We start from the raw sequence: 20,235 nt of genomic DNA, 5'->3' as shown, positions 1-20,235 counted from the left end.
GGGCCACTCCTGGTGATGTTCATGCTTTCTGGCTCTGTGATCATGGATCCCTCTTGTCAGTGCTCAACAAATCAGTCAGCCAAATATATGACAAGTACCTTCATCCTTGTGTGTCTTTCTGGCCCTGAAATTGACATATTAAAAAAAAAGTAAAAGATTTTCTTCTCAAACCCTGTCTGCTGAATTCCCTATGGTTGGCTTACAGAAAATGCTCACAAAGTTAATTCTTTATAAGTACATTTCTCTCTCCCCTTACTAGTAAATAGGATAGATTATCCTTTCATGAAACACTCCAACACACACAGACATATACACACACAAACACACACAGACACACACACAGACACACACCCTTTTCTTCACCTCTCCAACGTAGTTAACAGTAAACCGGCATTCAGTAGCAGCATATCATTATATATTTTGAACATTTTTAAAAATGTTCAAATGAAAAAAAAAATGTTCAAATGATTTTTTAAAATTTCTACAATTTTCAATTGCTTCAGTATTTTTAAAAATTATTTTCTCTAAATTCACCGACTACTACTACTAACGAACATTTCAACACACTCAAATATAAGAATATACTATCAGCTTCGATTCCTGGTGCGTAAAACCTTCCTGGAGTTCTCACTTCTCTGGCTCAAATTAGACTGGGTGGCACAGGGAGACAGCCAATGAAAGAGGCTCTTGAGGGATCACTTCTAACAGCACATGCAGTGGAGCTCAGAAATAGCCGGCCAAGACGTTTAAGGAGGTGATAATGAGATCATGAACAGCAACAGTTTCAGAATAAATGGAAATTAGAGTGCTACTCCTTTTTACAGTCTGAAGGGGCATTTGTACCAGAAAGAAAGGAGAGCTATTTCCTTTGCTTTGGATGGAGGATGGCAACAGAACTCAGTTTCAGCTGAGAGTTAGGGAGCAGAAGCAGTCGTTACCTTTGTGCATTCATTTGCATACTAAATTCCAGTCCATTCATTCTTATACTACATTCCTCAAATGACTAGTATACAACGCTATTAGTAAAGACTGATTGAAGGGCAAATTTTGGTAAACAGTCTGAATAGAACAATTGCTTCTGTAATTTTAGCAAAATAATTCCAACCACAATTCCCAGAATATCGTATTTAATGAACACATAGAACTCACTGACCTCCTTATTCGAGTCATCTATTAAATAACAAATGTTTCTCAATCTCTCAAACTTTTTTTTGTATAAAATAAAGCAGGCATCTTCGAGCAATTCCAACTCACATTATGCTCTCGTCTAAATTAGTCGTGTGAAGGATTTCAATGTAAAGCATATGTTAAAAATATGAGTATAATATATAAGCATTTTATAGGAAATAACATAAAAACACATATATGTATATTTGTACCTAGGTTTTATTCAGGAGCACAAATGACATCCTTCAGTTTGGTGGATGTTCATGGTTAACTTTTAACTTTTTACTTTTAATTTTTGAGTATGGTTATGCTGATGTTTAATTTATACTTAGTGAAAGTCATCTGATCTGCTTTGCTTTAAAACTAGAAATATATATATTCTCTCTCTCTCTCTCTCTCTCTCTCACACACACACACACACATACACACGCACACACACACCATAGTAATACAGGCTCCCATTCCTCACTGTATGTCTGAGTTTTCCATTGACCCTTCATGATTCAAAGGATAACTGGCCAAACAGAAATCTTTTATTTGTTTCCGTACCCACATGATGCGACAATTAACTTTCAAATGTATGTTTGACAAACACAAGTAGGACATCTGGAAAGAGGCAGGGATGACTAAGTTTGGGGAGAGAAGAGCAATAAAGGAAAATTTCAGAAATCTTTACTGAACAAATAGTATTCCAAGAGTATGTGGTTCTGTCTTTAAAATAAAATTGCTTTCTGAAATAAAGAGATTCTTATGGAGTTCTGCTAGAGAATAAATAGATTTTCCATGATGATTCTTGAGCAAGGAGTATAAATCAAAAGCTTACATGTTTATGGGAGGCATCACCATCCCCAACCTCAAACTTTACTACAAAGCAGTAACAATTAAAACAGCATGGTACTGGAACAAAGGCAGAGCCGTAGACCAATGGAACAGGGTGGAATATCCCTACACACAACCCCAAATGTATGACCATCTAATCTTTGATAAGGGAGCAAGAGATGTGAAGTGGAGCAAGGAAAGCCTCTTTAACAAATGGTGCTGGCACAACTGGACAACCACATGCAAAAAAATGGGTTTAGACCTTGACCTGACACCATGCACAAAAGTCAGATCAAAATGGATTAAAGACCTCAACATTAGACCACAAACCATAAGGTACATTGAAGACAAGGTCGGCGAAACCCTCCACGATATTGAAGATAAAGGTATCTTCAAAGGTGACACGGAACTAAGCAATTTAGTAAAAACAGAGATCAACAAATGGGACTACATTAAACTAAAAAGCTTCTGCACCGCAAGAGATACATTGACCAGAATCCAAAGACTATCCACAGAATGGGAAAGGATATTTACACAATACCCATCAGATAAGGGGTTGATATCAATGGTATATAAAGCACTGGTTGAACTCTACAAGAAGAAAACATCCAACCCCATCAAAAAATGGGGCGAAGAAATGAACAGAAACTTTACCAAGGAAGAAATACGAATGGCCAAAAGGCACATGAAAAAGTGCTCTGCATCACTAATCATCAGAGAGATGCAGATCAAAACAACCATGAGATACCACCTCACACCACAGAGACTAGCACACATCCAAAAGAACAAAAGCAACCGCTGTTGGAGAGGATGTGGGGAGAAAGGGACCCTTCTTCACTGCTGGTGGGAATGCCGACTGGTTCAGCCCTTCTGGAAAACAATTTGGACGACTCTCAAAAAATTAGATATTGAATTCCCATTTGACCCAGCAATACCACTGCTGGGAATATATCCCAGAGAGGCAAAAAAGTACAATCGAAACAACATCTGCACATGTATGTTCATCGCAGCACTGTTTACAATAGCCAGAATCTGGAAAAAACCCGAATGCCCCAGAACGGATGACTGGTTGAGGAAACTTTGGTACATCTATACAATGGAATACTATGCAGCTGTTAGAAAAAAGGAGGTCAAGAATTTTGTAGTCAAGTGGATGGGCATGAAAAGTTTCATGCTGAGTGAAATGAGTCAGAAAGAGAGAGACAGACATAGAAAGATTGCACTCATCTATGGTATATAGAATAACAGAGTGGGAGACTAACACCCAAGAACTGTAGAAATAAGTACCAGGAGGTTGACTCCATGGCTTCGAGGCTGGCCTCGCGTTCCGGGGAAAGGTCAACTCAGAGAAGCGATCACCAACTACATTGTAGTCGAAGGCCATGTGGGGGAAGGGAGTTGCGGGCTGAATGAGGGCTAGAGACTGAGCACATCGGCCACTCAACACCTTTATTGCAAACCACAACAGCTAATTAGAGAGTGAAAACAGAAGGGAATGCCTTGCCACAGTGGCAGGGTGGGGTGGGGGGGAGATGGGATTGGGGAGGGTGGGAGGGACACTGGGTTTACGGGTGGTGGAGAATGGGCACTGGTGAAGGGATGGGTTCCAAACTTTGTATGAGGGAAGTATAAGCACAAAAGTGTATAAATCTGTAACTGTACCCTCACGGTGATTCTCTAATTAAAAATAAATAAATTTAAAAAAAAAAAAAGCTTACATGTTTTTGGAAAAAAGGCTGTGCAAATGTCTATTGCTTAAACATTCTACACTGACTTAAGCTAACCGACTTTATCAAAAAAACTTTAAAATGTTAAAAAATTACACACTTCAATTTATTTCCTATGAATTATGATTAAAGCACTCATCATAATCAGTTTAATCCATGTAAAATTTTATCTAAATGATATAGAGTACACTTTTTTTAATGGGCAATGTTGGTTTCCTTTTGACTCAGAATGGCATGAAAATCCATAACTGAGAGCCATAGTTCCTAAAAGGGCACCCTCTGTGACACACAGGGAGATAATTATTGCTAATCCTATCTCTACCCCCATTAAAAATTTATTATTATTATTATTATTTATTATCGAATCACTGTGAGGGTATAGTTATAGATTTACACATTTTCGTGCTTGTATTTCAGTCATGTGTTTCAGACATACAATGCTAAAGTACCCATCCCTCCATCAGTGCCCATTCTCCACCACCAATGAGCCCAGTATCCCTCCCAGCCCCCACTCCATCCCCCACATCCCACCCCGCCTCTGTGGCAAAGCATTCCCTTTTGTTCTCTCTCTCCTTTGGGGTGTTGTGGTTTACAATAGAGGTACTGAGTGGCCATGGTGTTCAATCTATAGTCTACTTTCAGCATGCATCTCCCATCCCAAGCGGGTCCTCCAACCACACTTTATTTGGTGTTCCTTTCTCTATCTGAGCTGCCTTTTCCCCCCAGCATGTGAGACCAGCTTCCAAGCCCTGGAGCAAATCTCCTGCCTACCCCCATTTTTAATGACATGGCTTTTCCACTCTTCTCCCGATTGTAGTAATAAGACTCATCATAAGATTATATGTCATCCACTGCATTGGCAATTATCAATAAATAGGGATTTTTATCCACTAGGTTAAGAGAAAATCAAAAACCCAGGAAACAGCCATCTCTTATACTGTACAATGTATCAGGTAAATTCAGTACACTACTCCACATGCTTTGAATGTTGAGAAGAAGGTCTCTATAACCCTTCACTCTCAGTGAATCATAACTTCACATGTGTCTTATGGTCAATTTCTATGTCTGGCCAAAATTTCTTCCAGTTTCTTTGGCTTTGGGACGCCTTACTAAGCCGATACAACTACATGCAAAATCTGACTGGAGTGTCTATAATCTCTGGTGGAGAGAAGAGACTCAGAAAATCACTTTACTATGGAATCCTCTTTAAGGACCGGTTACACAAATAAAGAGAAGCTAAACCACCCAAATTCCCTAATGCTGTATACTAATTATGTCAATCAAAAAGAATGAAAATAGGGGCCAGAGACATAGTGCAATGGGGGAGGCTCTTGGGCTGACTGGAATTTGATCCTCGGCACTACAGAGGGTTGCCTGAATGAACTCACAAGGAAAGATCTCTGAGGAAAAGAGCAAGCCCTAGAACTGCCAGATGTGGTCCCAAATAAAAAACAAATCAACTCTCTCTAAAGAAGAAGCAAAGAAAAAGTACAGAGAAAACCAAATTGTAAAAATTACTTTGGGTGACCTAAAATTCATCACAATATATAGAAGCTAAGTAATAACCAGGAATGGTTGAGAAAGGAAAACATTTCTAAGAATCCTAGATACCTATAAATTACTGTTATGACTTCATATTGCATTAGCAAAAACTTAAAGTAGCACAATTATTTAATCATTATACTTAAAATTGATCACTTATTTTTGAATAAAGTTAGAATTAAAGTACCATATATTCTATTGAGAGCTGGAGCGATAGCACAATGGGTAGGGTACTTGCCTTGCACGCTGCTGACCCGGGTTTGATTCCTTCGTCCCTCTTGAGGCAAGCTACCAAGAGTATCTCGCCTGCATGGCAGAGCCTGACAAGCTCCCCATGGCGTATCCGATATGCCAGAAACAGTAACAACAAGTCTCACAATGGAGACGTTACTGGTGCCTGCTTGAGCAAATTGATGGGCAATGGGATGACAGTGCTACAGTGATATTCTATTGAAATCTTTCTCATTTTAGTGAATTTTGTTTGGCTGTTGGTGTCCATCTGGACAAAGGGAGTGTGTGATTTATTACTCACATTCCTCCAAGATGGCCCTAGAGAAGATAATTACTTTTGTTCTGAATTAAACTTAGTAATAGTGCTTTTTGCATGAATAAATACCAGGACAATATAGGAGGGAAAATTTTATTCAATTTTGAAACTTGCATTTTTCTCTTCTAATGTTTTAGGGGCTTCCACATTATATGTAACTATTTCCTTAAAAGGGAAATTCTTGAGTGTCTCCTAGGACCCAAACATTATATGAACTAAGCTTTTAAATTTTTATTCAAGTTCTCTTTCACTAAGTAAAATTATGCCACATGCATGGTAATTTTTTAAGTTTGACAATCTTATAATAAAAAGATTTGAACACAGCAGCTGTTCACCATTTTATGCTAATTTATTATGATTTTCTTCCCCTCCCTTGTCAGTTTCCCTCTTTTACCTCCTAATCACTTCACTACAAATATGAGAAAGACACAGGTGGATAAAGAAAATGTGTCATCTCTACTGATGAGTCTAAACATGAACACATTTGGAAATAAAGATCTACCTTTTTCTATACTTAGGTTGATATCCAGATGCATTTAATTTTCAGTTAAGAGGAGCTCCATCTTGCAAAGTAAAATAATATGAGGTCTATATGTATAATATGAGTGCTCATCTGAGTTCCACTGTTAACTAAAAAGAGTGACTTTAAGCAGTCCCCAAGCCCTTTCTGTCATTATTTTCTGCAAAATGTAAATGAGGATATCCTCCCTCACTAGATTATTAACAGGTCGAATGGGACAATGTATGTGAAATACATTTTAATGTGAATTGTCTTCATTTAAATTCTTTATTTTGGAAATGCATTATATTTGCATATTAAGTTTCCTGAAAACAGAGCACAATAACAAACAGAGTGATTAGGAAGGAGAAATTAAGATTCATATTTAGTCAGATTGCCATACTTATACAAGAGCTAAACCAAAAAACAATCCCAAATTGGTGGTTTACATATTTTATGTAAGTTCTGTGCCTATTATCTTCGTAAATATTAGCATTATATATTGCTGTGAATAAACAATGAGCATAAGGCTATTTAAAATACAACTATGAACACACTTCTGAACTGAGACGAGTTAGCCCACTAAAGTTCTTTTCTTTCTCTTGTGTTGCCATGAAGTTATAAGAAACATATGAGAGAAATTACACTAAAAAATGTGAGAATTTTTTCTTGCCTCACCATCACATATGTTGAACCCCAGACACAATTATCCTTTTAGAATGTATTACAGATGCAGCTCTTAGCAAATGGGTGCAAGATGTTGGTTCAGATAGAACCTTGCTAGCCAATGCTGTGGGAAGCTGGCAAAAGTCTTTAGCAGGCAATGTTTCTTGTAGGATGCCAACCCAGATAATTTTTTTTCTCTGAGAGTTTTGGCAGCTGTCTTCCATCTCTCCAGATTGCAATTATAATTGGTTGTTTCCATGACAACATGCACTTAAACTATAGCCTTCTTCTTTACTAACTAGCTGTAAAATGGAGGTGTGCCCTAAGCAAAATAGGATTTGGGAGAGGCTAACAGCAATTAGGATAAAATCTACCACACTTTTCTGTATGATGCTAATTACCAAACCAAGAGTAGTACACAATTTATTAACTCAAGTGTTGGCACATGCATCTACCCTAACTTTTCCTCTTATGTTTCATTAACAAAAGGGCTCTGAATTCAGAGTTATTTATTGGTCCTTGTCATCATCATCATCATCATCATCATTGTCATAACATAAGAATAAAGCTTTGGCTCTTTTTGCATTAAGAAACGAATAACATAGCACAGATATCTATTTCCAATTCTAAGATACAAGAACTAAAATATATCTTCAACTTTACTAGTTCCAGAAGTTACAGGTGAAAAATTTCAAAATCAGTTATTGTTGCACTGGCATGCCCAGAGCCGCTAGTGTGCTCACACACATACCTACAATGAATGGTTTGGGAAAACAATGAACATGTTATGATAAGATGATAGCAAAAGGTTTGTTTTGGCAGGCTTTATCAACACATAAAAAAGACTGCTGAATGTTTTATTATCAAAAAGCGTATAGCAGACAGGCCTGGTTTATATTCTATTCCTGTGCCTACTGAAGTTTTGAATTAGTTGAAGCAAGAGCAAAATCATTTTTTTGGTGTATGTGAAATTTGTAGATATTCCTATCAAGCAATGGAATCATATATTTCCACCACCATTCCAAATCCACCCCTTAATGAATCCTATCCTTAAAGAAAAGAGGTTTGCAAAATGAGGAAATTAAATCTAATGAATATTACATAGAAGGTCAAGAGTAGAAAGCAGAGTTTATATTTGGTAGGTAGGTTAAGAGTGGGAGGAATTAATGTGATGACCACAGTATATGATGAGTGGAGAAGAGGTACAGTAATTTCAAGAAAATGACAGAGCTGGAAAACACATTCCATATGTGTGAGAAATTCCATAAAATATGTGTGAGAAATTGCACAGAGAAGTACTTCCCATCAAATTACCAAGAAAAAAATATTTGAGCATTTTTGTGTAGAACAATCACTACATCTTTATCTACTTTATTTACCCAAATGTTGAGGTGTTGCCACCTTTACAGTCCACTAATTCCCTACTTCCCTCTAGTGACTTAATGTGAATGCGATGATTAATTGTATTCTTTTCATCTTTCTTGAAGCTGTTTTTGTAAAAGTTTGTGTCAAAAATCAAGACAAGCTGTGTTTATCCAAAAACTTTTGTCCATTTTATGCTCTCTCATTAAGCTAAATTCATAGCCCTAAATATGTTTTTTGCTTATAGACTTCAGTATCTCTGGGAGAATCAGAAACTGGGCAAAAGCCCCTTCTGTCCCAAGCGTCAAAAAACCATTGAGCCCCAGTCTGCGACGTGGTTCAGGACCATGGACAACACCAGCAGGGCTACCTGCCTCCACCTCCAAGTTCAACAGTCAGGATCAGAGGCAAGGGTTGCTCTGAGATTAATCAAAGCACAGGCTTAAATTTTTACTGTTTCATTATTTTTAATCTGTGAAAATTATAAAGCAGGATAACATGATTTAATTTAAGTATTATCCCCTTAGCAAAGGGAGTTCACAGTCTGATCTTACAATGGTGAGCAGAGCTTCTGAAATCTGTGGTCTTAGAAAGTGAGTCAGGAAACTCATGAGGTAAAGGTCAAGTCTGCAAGAAAATGACATCTATGCCTAAATATAGGGTATATTGGATGGTGATTCTCTCTAAAAATGTCTAAGTCCTATACTTAGAAGCTAAGGATCTGTCGCTTTATCTGATAAATGCAATGTGTAGAGTATAGATAATGAGATTTTTCTTATTCACGACGATAAGCCCCAAACAAGAATCCTCATAAGATGGAGGTAGGAGGGCCAGCATTGGTAGAATGAGTGTGAGGAAGGAACCATAAGCCAAGGAATGTAGGTGGTCTCTAGAAGCTGGAAAACATCTAGGAACCACTTACACAGCCTCTGAGGAAATAGCGCCTTGTCAATACCATGATACTTCTGACCTCCAGTTCTCTAGAAAACAAACTTGCATTTTAAGCCATTGTGCTTGTCGTAATATATTACAGAAGCAATAAAAAATGAATCTGATATACATATGAAGAAGCTGAGTGCAAAGAGAGGGGAAGAAAAGCAAGCAACATTGAAATATTTATGGCTAGAAACACTTCTCTGTCATTGCTTTCTTATGTCTACTTACTTCCTTAAACTCAGTAGGACATCTAATAAATACATTCTTCCTTTACTCATTCACTTCCCCCAAGTTGGGTAAATTACATAAAACGTAAAAACCACACATTGCACTTATATGCCCTCATTCTGCTCTATAAAAGGAAATCAGTATGGAACTCAGCAGACTCGACTCGAGCCCACTGGTTTATTTTATTATTGACAAATTCTGAGTTTTAAGACAATGTACTTGAAGTACTTGAAGTAAAATATTTAGGGCTAAGCTGAATTCAATAAGGTAGAAAGCAACTGAGTGCAATACAAATAAAGGAGCATTTGGGCCAAAGCAATAACACAGAGGGTAGGGCATTTGCCTTGCACGTTTCCAACATGGGTTTGATCCCTGGTTCACCATACGTTACCCTGAACATGCCAGGAGTGATCCCTAAGCTTGAGTCAGGAGTAAGACCTCACCACTGCCAACTGTGGCCCCAAAACCAATAAGTAAGTCATAAATAGAGTCACTTTTTAAAACAGGATTCATCTTTGGCCCAGGATAAATCTCAACAGGCAGGGATGCCATACATGCAGGATTCTAGGTTCAATCTCTTGCACCAACTGGTTCCCTGAACATGGCCAGAAGCAATCTCTGAGCACCAAGCTGCGAGATACTTCCAGATGCCACTGTATATAACCCCAAACCAAAGTAAAAAATAACTTTGGCCTTTTCTTTCTGTTTAAATGAAAGGCAAAAAAGGGGGATCACTTTTTTTCACAGCTCTTGTCACTGGGGTCTTTGGAGATCTGAAAAAATCACTAAAAGCCCATTGATGAAACTAGAGATCAAAAGAGACCAATAGGGCAACAGAAGGGAAACAAAGAATACTTAGGGTTGGAGGGGGAAGAGATGATTGCTGGGAACTAACTCTTTCCTCACTAATTCTAATCACTTATTGGGTCTGGACAGGCACAACGCTATAATCTATGCCAATATTTTTAAATGCATGCAATCATACCATGAAGAGGGTATTATTATTCTCATTTTAATAGACTTAGAGATTTAAGTAACTGGCCCAAGTTGACATAGCTTATGTGGCAGAGTCAGGGGGTCTAATTTAAAAATATCCAACTCAAAAGCCATGCTTTTTCAATCAAGACTTTCAGTGATGAAAATACATAAAACATTTTTGCTTAACTATTTGTCTCCCATGCCCTGCAAAGATACAGCTTTGTCTCCTACCTTACCGAGGGAGCAAGAATTTTAATGAAGTTGGACATTGATTCAGAAATTGTGCAAGTCTCCATCTACCTTTGCTGCTGATGCCCCAAATATTCCACAACTCAGCCTTCCAAATTATACATGACACTGCCACCAAGTACACACGATATCTTCCTTGTGTTGATTCTGGGACACTAAATGAGCAGAAAAGGAAGTGGAGATATAAAAGTGGTAATATGTGTGTGTGTATGTGTGCTGATGTTACTCTGGTAATTTTTGTGCTATCTAGTTCTTCCCAAACTTCATTATAAATTCCAGAGTATTAATAATCACATATCAGTTTTCCTATACATAATTTCAGTGTAGAACAGAAGCAACAGGTATGCTCTCTATATAGTTAAGGCACACATAAAGCTGAATGACACAATATTTTATTAGCTGAAAAACAAAATTGAATTGCACACTTCATGCCGAACTAAACACTGGCTTAAAAAAACAGAAGACTAAATTCCAACCAAAATGATTTATTTACTACCATGTTCCTCCTGTTTTGAAGCGTGACATTATTTTGGGGGGAGGGGAGTGGAGACCACACCCAGCAGTGCTCAGGGCTTACACCTGGCTCTGTGCTCAGGGATCACTCCTGGTGGGCTCAGGCGCCATGTGGTGTGGTGGGACTGAACCCGGGTTTGCAAGGCAAATGATTGGCCAAACTATAGCTCTGTCCACTATACTGTGGTTTTACCTCCACCCTCCCAACCCCTTCAGTCTTGATTTCTATCTTAGCATAGGCATGACTGCCTGTCTTCGAGCACTGAGAAGCAAAAGCATCAATAAGATGTAAGGTTTCAGGGAAAGATTGTAGTGATCGACAAGGGAAAGGAAGTGCACTCTATTACCAAGACTACCAAGAGGCCAAGAATCCAATTCCCCTTCTCGGCTCCATTGATGTCCAGCTCTATGACCATGGGCGAGTCACACAGCTTCACTGCAGACACTCACTTATAAATTACAGGGGAGGGAGCAATTACAACTTTCTTACAGGAGGATGCAACGATCAAACTGTAGAGAGCTCTGCAAACTCCTCTTGTATGTCTCACTTGCTCAGCCATGTAAAGAAGGAAGTCAGGATGAGTCACGGGTGACACATTCCAGTGTCAGTGTGTTTATGGAAAATAAGGTCTTATATTGATAACAACCTCCACTATTTCAGTAACTCTGGGCAGCTTTTCGAATCTGCTATTTTCACTGCCACCTTGTATAAATGTGTAGCATGGTGTGGATAGAGAGGAAGGAAGACAGGAGCATTTACATTCAAGTAACAGACTTACTCCTACTTATCGAATGATGGGGAAACAAATTATCTCTACAATCCTTATTTTCCAAGTCTGCACAATGGGTAGAATGGCAATGATGGGAAGGCTGTAAAGAGGCAAGAGTTCATGCAACAGTTTTGCATGATAATGATGCCAATATCAAAGAAATTTAGCTTTCCCCAGAATGATTATCATGATAAAGACAGTGACACCAATATCAAAGGTATGGCTATAAAGAGCAAGAGTTCCTGCAAAAGTTCTGTGAAAATCAACTTTTAAGTACTGAAGAAATCACAATGCTGGCATAAACTAACATTAAGGTATGTCCCTGGCACATCAAAGAATCTGGAAGGAGGAAAATATTGACTGGTCCATCTCTTTGGGGTTTGTATCTTTGTTGTTTACGTGGCCTTGACATGGTGGTCACAAAGTGGCTGCGCAAATTCCATACATCACAGCTACATTCAAGGAAGGTAAAATGGGGGAGAAAGAGATATGCGTGTTTCTTTTTATGGAATGGAGTAAAGTTGTCCTAAAACCATTCCCCAATCTTATCTCACTAGTTGGTGAGAAATGCTTCACATGAGCAACCTGATTATCTCTCATGAAGACAGGACTTACGTAGAAGTAGGGACTGGGCTGGCAGGTACTAGAAGACACGAAGAAATCCAAACTAGCAACTAATAACTGAATAGTGCTTTGTTCCATCCCTTCTCCACCTGAGAGCAGAATAGAACGCACTATTCTTTTTTTGCTTTTTGGGTCCCACCCGGCGATGCATAGGGGTTACTCCTGGCTCTGCACTCAGAAATTACCCGTGGCGGTGCTCAGGGGACCATATGGGATGCTGGGAATCGAACCCGGGTTGGCCACGTGCAAGGCAAACGCCCTCCCCGCTGTGCTATCACTCCAGCCCCAGAATAATGCACTATTTTCATATCACAGCAATATGTTATTTATTGTAAAGTCTTGAATATGCCATTTTGAAGTTTAAAAATCTCACTGCTTCAGGGTGTCTGAGGAGTATCGAATCCTTAATATGCATTTGGGGAATTCTTTGCTTGCTGTTCTTCCATGTGGAGAATAAACGCTCATTTTAACAGGAAAAGTATATATGATCAGTCTACAGATGAATACCACAGCAATTAATGAAACAGTTCTGCACCCCATTCTGGGGGGAAAGCTCAATTTCTCCTTCGGTGCATTTTTCTGCCCATGACATGGGCATTCATCATAGCACTGTGGGTCAATTTGGGAGGTTCCAGATGGATGCATTCAAGAGATATGCCTGCACGGTGATAATTAGCTAAAAAAGATACGGCCTCATTTATTAGAGAATTCCAGCCCAGCGTGCGTGGTGGTCCCTGGGACAGGCGCCCTCACACAGTCCCCCCGTGAGAACAGAGCCAGCAGCAGATCCACACTCCAAGGGCCACGTGGCCAGTGCAGCCCGACCTGCCGCACAGCATCCACCCCTCCATCCCCTGCTGGCTGCCTATTCATGGGATCAGAATGATTTATGATCTTGGCAGATGGATTTAAATATTATGCCAATATTTGGGATCAATAGCTCAAAGTACTTCCCCGAATGATGCATTTTATTGATTCTTTTGCTATCTTGATACGCTGAGCCTTGCTTTCACGATATGGGAACGAAACGATTCCAACTTCCCACCCAGAAAGGGAGGATTTGGATGCAGATTTCTCTCTCTGTTTTGACCCTATCCACCTCCTCCACTGCTGTCTCCAGCAGTATCCAAGGGCATGGGACTTTCGGGGTATGAGAAGCCTCACAGGGTCCATCACTAATGGGAGATCCCCACATGTCCTGGGTAGCACAGGATGCCTGTAAAATCACAGCCAAGCAGTCTGTACAGCCTCAGCAGAGACATTTCCCCGTGCTGGGAAGCCCAGATGCAAGCATTCTCCTCTGCTTCTCATGAATGCTACGTGCTCTTAAAACTAGTCTGGCTTTAAGGAGGAGCAATTCTGTGACAATGTTTCTCTTTAAACAAACAAGATAGTTGCTTGAAGAGTTTACAGAAGGAAACTGGTAAAGAAGGATGAAGTAGGCTAAAAATAACATGACTGCAACCAATAATGTTTGTGATGTTGATGATAGGCAGTCCCGGAATCACCCAGAAGGGCCCAAGATTCTCCGCCATGACCTGTTATGTCACTTCTTGTCCACTCCTTCCTCAACTCCTTTCCCCCTCCTCCCAGTGCTCGGGAAGCTCACATTTGAACAATAACAGATTTTTGACTCTGATATTGGTGAAACTGGAACTTGCCAGTGAAAGCAATGGAGCATATTGTATCTTTCGAAGGCTAGTAGAAAGCAGAAGAGGAAAATAGGAGGATATCAATTCTCAAGGTCGATATGACAAGAAACAACAAAAAGGTAGGAATTTGGCACAATTCCTTGCTATCTGCTCAACTATAACTCTTTCTTTAGAATCTAAATGGATGCATCATTTTTTATATTTTTATATCTTTTTTAATTTTATTTTTTTATTTTATTAAATCACCAAGAGATAGTTACAAGCTTTCATGTTTGGGTTACAATCTCACAATGATCAAACACCCATCCTTCCACACATGCACATTCCCCACCACCAATATCCGGGGTATACCCCCTTCCCCACCCTCCCCCTGCCTCTAAGGCAGACAATATTCCCCACACTCTCTCTCTACTCTTGGGCATTATAGCTTGCAACACAGACACTGAGAAGTCATGTTTGGTCCATCATCTACTTTCGGCACACATCTCCCATCCCAACTGGCTCCTCCAGTCATCATTTTCTAGTGATCCTTTCTCCATTCCATCTGCCTTCTCCCCTCCGCTCATGAAGCAGTCTTCCAGCTATGGGACAATACCCCTGGCCCTTGTATCTACTGTCCTTGGGTGTCAGCTTCATGTGATGTTATTTTATACTCTACAAATGAGTGCAATCCCTCTATGTCTGCCCCTCTCTTTCTTTTTTTTTTTTTTGGTTTTTTTTGGTCACACCCGGCAATGCACAGGTGTTTCCTGGCTCTTCAGTCAGGAATTACCCTTGGCGGTGCTCAGGGGACCATATGGGATGCTGGGATTAGAACCTGGGTCGGCCGCGTGCAAGGCAAACGCCCTACCCGCTGTGCTATTGCTCAAGCCCCTGTCCCTCTCTTTCTGACTCATTTCAATTAACATGATACTCTCCATGTCTCTCCACTTATAAGCAAATTTCAAGATGCTTCATTTTTTTAAAAAAAATAATAATTTTATTTAATCGAACTTTAAAAGCTGCCCATCAAGATCGCAGGCTGGGGAGGGAACCTGAAAAAAATGGCAGAGGGTCTGTGCGGGGACACTGTATATCTAAAATTCAACTATAAATAGCTTTTTAAATTACTGTTTTAATAAAGCAAAAAAACTTTAAAACATCAGTTGATTTAAATGTAGCCTCTGGGCATGATTTTCCTAGTGGCATAAAAAAATAGAAAAAAATGCTTTTGTTTTCTGGGCCCCACCCAGTGATTCTCAGGGTATACTTTTGGCTCTGCACTCAGGATTCACTCTCGGCAGGCTCAGGGGACCATATGGGGTGCCAAGGATTGAACCCATGTGGGTCTTGTTCAAGGCGAGTACCCTAATTTCTGTACAACTGCTCCAGCACCCAACCTAGCCCCCCATAGAATAATTTTATTTTGGGTTCCACAGCATTGGAATCTGACCCCTACACATATTCATGGAGTGATGTTGAAAATCACAGCAAATTAGTTCGCAAAGGTAAAGAGAAAAGAACAAAAATATAGCTGCTCCAGGAAACGGGCTGGACTAAGCCGTTTTCATTGCACTAAACCGTGGCCACGTGTTTCACCTGGCCTCTGTATGTGTGATGGCTGGTTTTATTGTCTCCGCTCCCCTTGTCCCTAGAGTCGCTTAGACTCACAACCACGTGGGAAAGAGACATATGTTAACCATTCATGGTGATTCGGGGCTTTAGGAAACCAGCTGCTGGGAGTGTGACCTTCCACCTTCAGGAAGGCTTGTGATTCCTGCAGGCAGACAGAAACCCACACTCTGAGCTCCAGCTTCATTCTAGCCTAATGGATGCTATAGATACGTTCGCCTTAGAGCAAAACCAAGTTTTGCAGGGCTCTTGAAGGCATTCTTTTGAATGAAAACGACAGATTTTTAAAATAGAAATGTTTTCACACCCAGACATGCTTCTGCTCTGATAATATGGGTGTAAGTAGGAAAGGGAACTATTTAGGCGAAGCTATTCTTTCTCAGATGGTTCCATCTAGCATGGTGGAGGAGGAGGTGTGCTTTGAGTGTGCTAAATTTTTCTATCAGAGTCCAATAATGGGAAAAATTCAGTTCTTGTCCTTCCCATTCTTAATTGAAGAAGGGGATTAAAAAACACAGAACTTGGGGCTGGAGTGATAGCACAGCAGGGAGGGTGTTTGTCTTCCACATGGCCAACCCGAGTTCGATTCCCAGCATCCCATATGGTCCCCTTAGCACTGCCAGGAGTAATTCCTGAGTGTAGAGCCAGGAGTAACCCCTGTGCATAGTCGGATGTCACTGAAAAAGCAAAAAACAAAACAAAACAACAACAAAAAAACACAGATAACTCAAATTTGAAACAAAAGAAATCCACAGGAGAATCATTCATTCATCCTACTTTGGAAGAACAGTATAATGTGAGGAAGGCACCAGTCAAGTTTAAAGTAGGAATCATTTCATTTTAAGACAGCCATGTATTTGTACACAGTAAGGGAACTCCCAAGCAGCCTTTATAGGTTAGGTAGCTAGATCATTGGTCATATCTTCTTTTTATTTTTATTTTTTGAAACAACAGAGTGATAAAGGTAGAGGCAAGAGGGTGGTTTTGCAGAGCTAATGAGATTAATAAGTATATACTGGGGTTAGGCAGGATCTACCGGGTTACATTTCTAAGTCATTTGTTGCTATCTTAACTCTTGTCCTTGCTTGATGTATACTTTTTACTTTTGTGTGCCAAAAAAAAAATAAATAAATGGTGCTCTTATAGCTATGGTGTTGAGAACTGAATTAGTCAGGGGGATGGTCAAGGAAAGGTGGTTCGTGGGTGAACATCATCAATGGTGAACATCTCAGTGGCAAAATCATAACAGAGACTAAGACCCAGGGCCTCGGGTCAATGTTCAATCCATATTCGGCCTACTTCCTGTCTCTGGACGGCACCCCTCTGTGTTACAAGGGTTGATTTCTTCCAAGGAACACTTGCAAAGAATCCTGGTGAGAGATGAAAGTATCCTTGACTCCCCTGTAAGAGGAAATGTCATCTTCCTGAGAAAACAATTTCAATATTTTTTTAAATTTTTGAATATTCACAATAGTAAATCACATTATTTTGTCTTGAATTTCATTCAATACTTCTTAGAAATCTGCCTTATTCGAGTTATACAAGTGCCTACAATATATTTCTAATTTGCTTTATTGCCTCCAAAATCTGAAAAAAAAATTTCTTTGGCCCATGCTTTCGAGAAGACATTTTTAAAGTCTTGCATGAGATCATGGTAAGGCAGCAAAGCACACAGAAACATGGGAAGGGCAACTTTCCCAGTCCAACTCATCAACACAGAGTGGCCAACACTACCCTCATCTCTGTAGGATAACATAGCATCCTACACATCTCCATGTAACTGCCAAGGAAATCAGAGGATAGAGAGGTAAAGCATCTTGCCAAAGCCCATGCAGTGACGAGAGACAAAGAACTTGAAACTAACTGATTTGAGAGTTCAAAGTTCTTAGTCATAACACTGCCCTCTATGAGCTAGGGGTACCTGTTCCATCCTTCTTATCACAGCCACCTGATAAATTTTATTACCCCCTCCCCACTTTTCCCTTTAAAAAAATTCCTGTAGCTTATATTCACTTGTCACATTACTTTGCATGCCTATCTTTTAGACCATTCAACCTCAGGAGACAACACAGCTCTATCGTTTCTATTTACCTTTTATTTTTTTTATTAAAATTTTGTTTTTTATTTTATTGAATCACCGTGAAAAAAAATGCAAAACTTTCAGGTTTAAGTCTCAGTCATATAATGATTAAACTCTCATCCCTTCACCAGTGCACATGTTCCACCACCAAGAACCCTAATATATCCCCCTCCCACCTGCCCCCGACCTAAGTAGCTAATGATCTTCACTTTATTCTCTCTACATTTTGAATACATTCAATATTTCAATAGAGAACTCACCATTATTGTTTGGAATTTTTCCCCAGCAATCAGGCCTACTGAAAAGGCATCATTTAATAATTTCTTTTCATTGCTGAGAATGAAGACTCTATGAGCTCTATGAGTTTTGGATTTCTGATATTTTAGCTCAGTTCACAGTCTAGATGCATTTCAGTAAGAAGCCGCTCTGGGTGCCAAAATGGGTTAGAAGACCCCTCGGATCATAGTCTTTAGGAGCAGAGGGTCCCTTTATCGCGCCTCAGCTTCAGATCTTATCTGGGCAGAGGGCGTGCCAGTAACGCCCCTCTCCCAGGACCATGTACCAGCCACATCACTGAAAAGTCCTACCTCTGGGTTGGGGGTCTTAGGAGGTAGCTCTTGCCACGTGGATGATGCCGCAGTCACCATTTTCCATGCAGAAAAACAGGGCAGCGATGGAAAATCCCTCCCCGGGTGGCACAGGGTTGTCTATTTACCTTTTAAATCAATTTAGTGTTTCACTTATTTGCTAGCGTAGGAATAGCCAAAGTACCTCGTATCTATACGAAAACATTCTCTCTGGGTCCCACCACCATGCTCTGCTTCTGACCTGTGCAAAGTGAATCTCGATGTCATTTTCTATACCAAACACATTCAAGCAATATACTGAGAGTCTTTGACTTTCCATTGTTAATGAGAAAGATGATGAACATCAAGTGCTTTCATTTTCAACACAAAAGTGACTTCAGTAGAAGAGGCGTAGAAGGCCAGGACACAGTCACACCTTGATAAAGAGAGAGAGATCGCTCTGTGGAACATGGCAGTAACATGAGACAACTACCGTGGCTTTCCTTTAATCTGATGAATTTCTATGGGACTAACATCAAATTACATTAGATATAATTCCCTAATAAAACTTCATAGTCTAGAACTCACCCCAAATCATGCAGCTGCTAAAGTACTTTGTTCTCCCCAAAAAGAGACCCAGATGTATAGCTTATTGGGTCTCCTATCTCAGAAGTCTAACACACTTGTTAATGAAAATTATTAAGTTAAGGGCTGGAGCGATAGCACAGTGGGTAGGGCGTTTGCCTTGCATGTGGCCGACCCAGGTTCGATTCCCAGCATCCCATACAGTCCCCTGAGCACTGCCAGGGGTAATTCCCGAGTGCAGAGCCAGGAGTAACCCCTGTGCATTGCCAGGTGTGACCCAAAAAGCAAAAAAAAAAAAAAGAAAGAAAGAAAATTATTAAGTTAAAATAGCTAAATATCACCTTTACCACATACTAGCACCGCACACCACAACCTAGTGTATTGTTAATGGACACTTTCTATTATGCTTTATGGATGATGCATACTGAGGCATGGGGAGGATAAACTTGTGGCTAAGTACCTGTGGTTAAGTACCTGTGGTAAGCGTTTGTGGTTAGGTAACTAGTTAAGTACAATCCACAGGGAAAAGGTGAGAAGGCTGGGATTCACACTTCGGAGTGTCCTGTGCTCTGAAACACTATATATTATCTTGCCTCTTTTGTTTATTAAGTCCACAGCAGATTAGAAGTGAAAATAAATGTTGGACGAGAGAAGAGCCACAACAAGCAGCCCATGTAGTGATAACAATGAAATGTGCCTGATAGCAGAGAAAGAGCAGAAGGGGAAAATCAAATTACAACCAGACGCGCACATTCAAAAGCTAGAGCAGCTTGGGGACATGTAAAGAGGCGAATAACCTCAAATATCTCAAAAGCCACTCAGGACATCACTTCTAGCAAGCCTGAATAACAATTAGTTTTTCCGTGATGGACATGATCAAGACTCAAATTTCTGTTGAGCAGAAACATTCTGGGAATACACGTATTGGATCTGCCTCAACCCAAATGTTTGGAATTATTACTGAACATTTTTATACGCCCTTCAGTATAACCAGTCTAACACTTCATTATCTGAATGGTATTCTGATCATTTTACAAGAATTACTTTGATTCACCTAAAAACAACGCTAGAAAAGAAACCTCTCTTCTGCCCACATTTTATAGACTTAGATTTA

At 39.8% G+C, this 20,235-nt stretch overlaps 1 protein-coding gene across 2 annotated transcripts in view; it reads right to left on the bottom strand.

The window, feature by feature from the left end:
• Positions 1-20,235, bottom strand: part of FBXL7 (F-box and leucine rich repeat protein 7) — a 434,915-nt gene that overhangs the window by 137,161 nt on the left and 277,519 nt on the right. The gene's annotated exons all lie outside the window — the stretch shown is intronic.

Source organism: Sorex araneus, chromosome 1 (genome assembly GCF_027595985.1).
Source record: "Sorex araneus isolate mSorAra2 chromosome 1, mSorAra2.pri, whole genome shotgun sequence".
Classification (NCBI taxonomy): domain Eukaryota; kingdom Metazoa; phylum Chordata; class Mammalia; order Eulipotyphla; family Soricidae; genus Sorex; species Sorex araneus.
The sequence above is the reverse complement of the archived record's forward strand: the minus strand, read 5'-3'. Positions and strand labels throughout refer to the sequence as shown.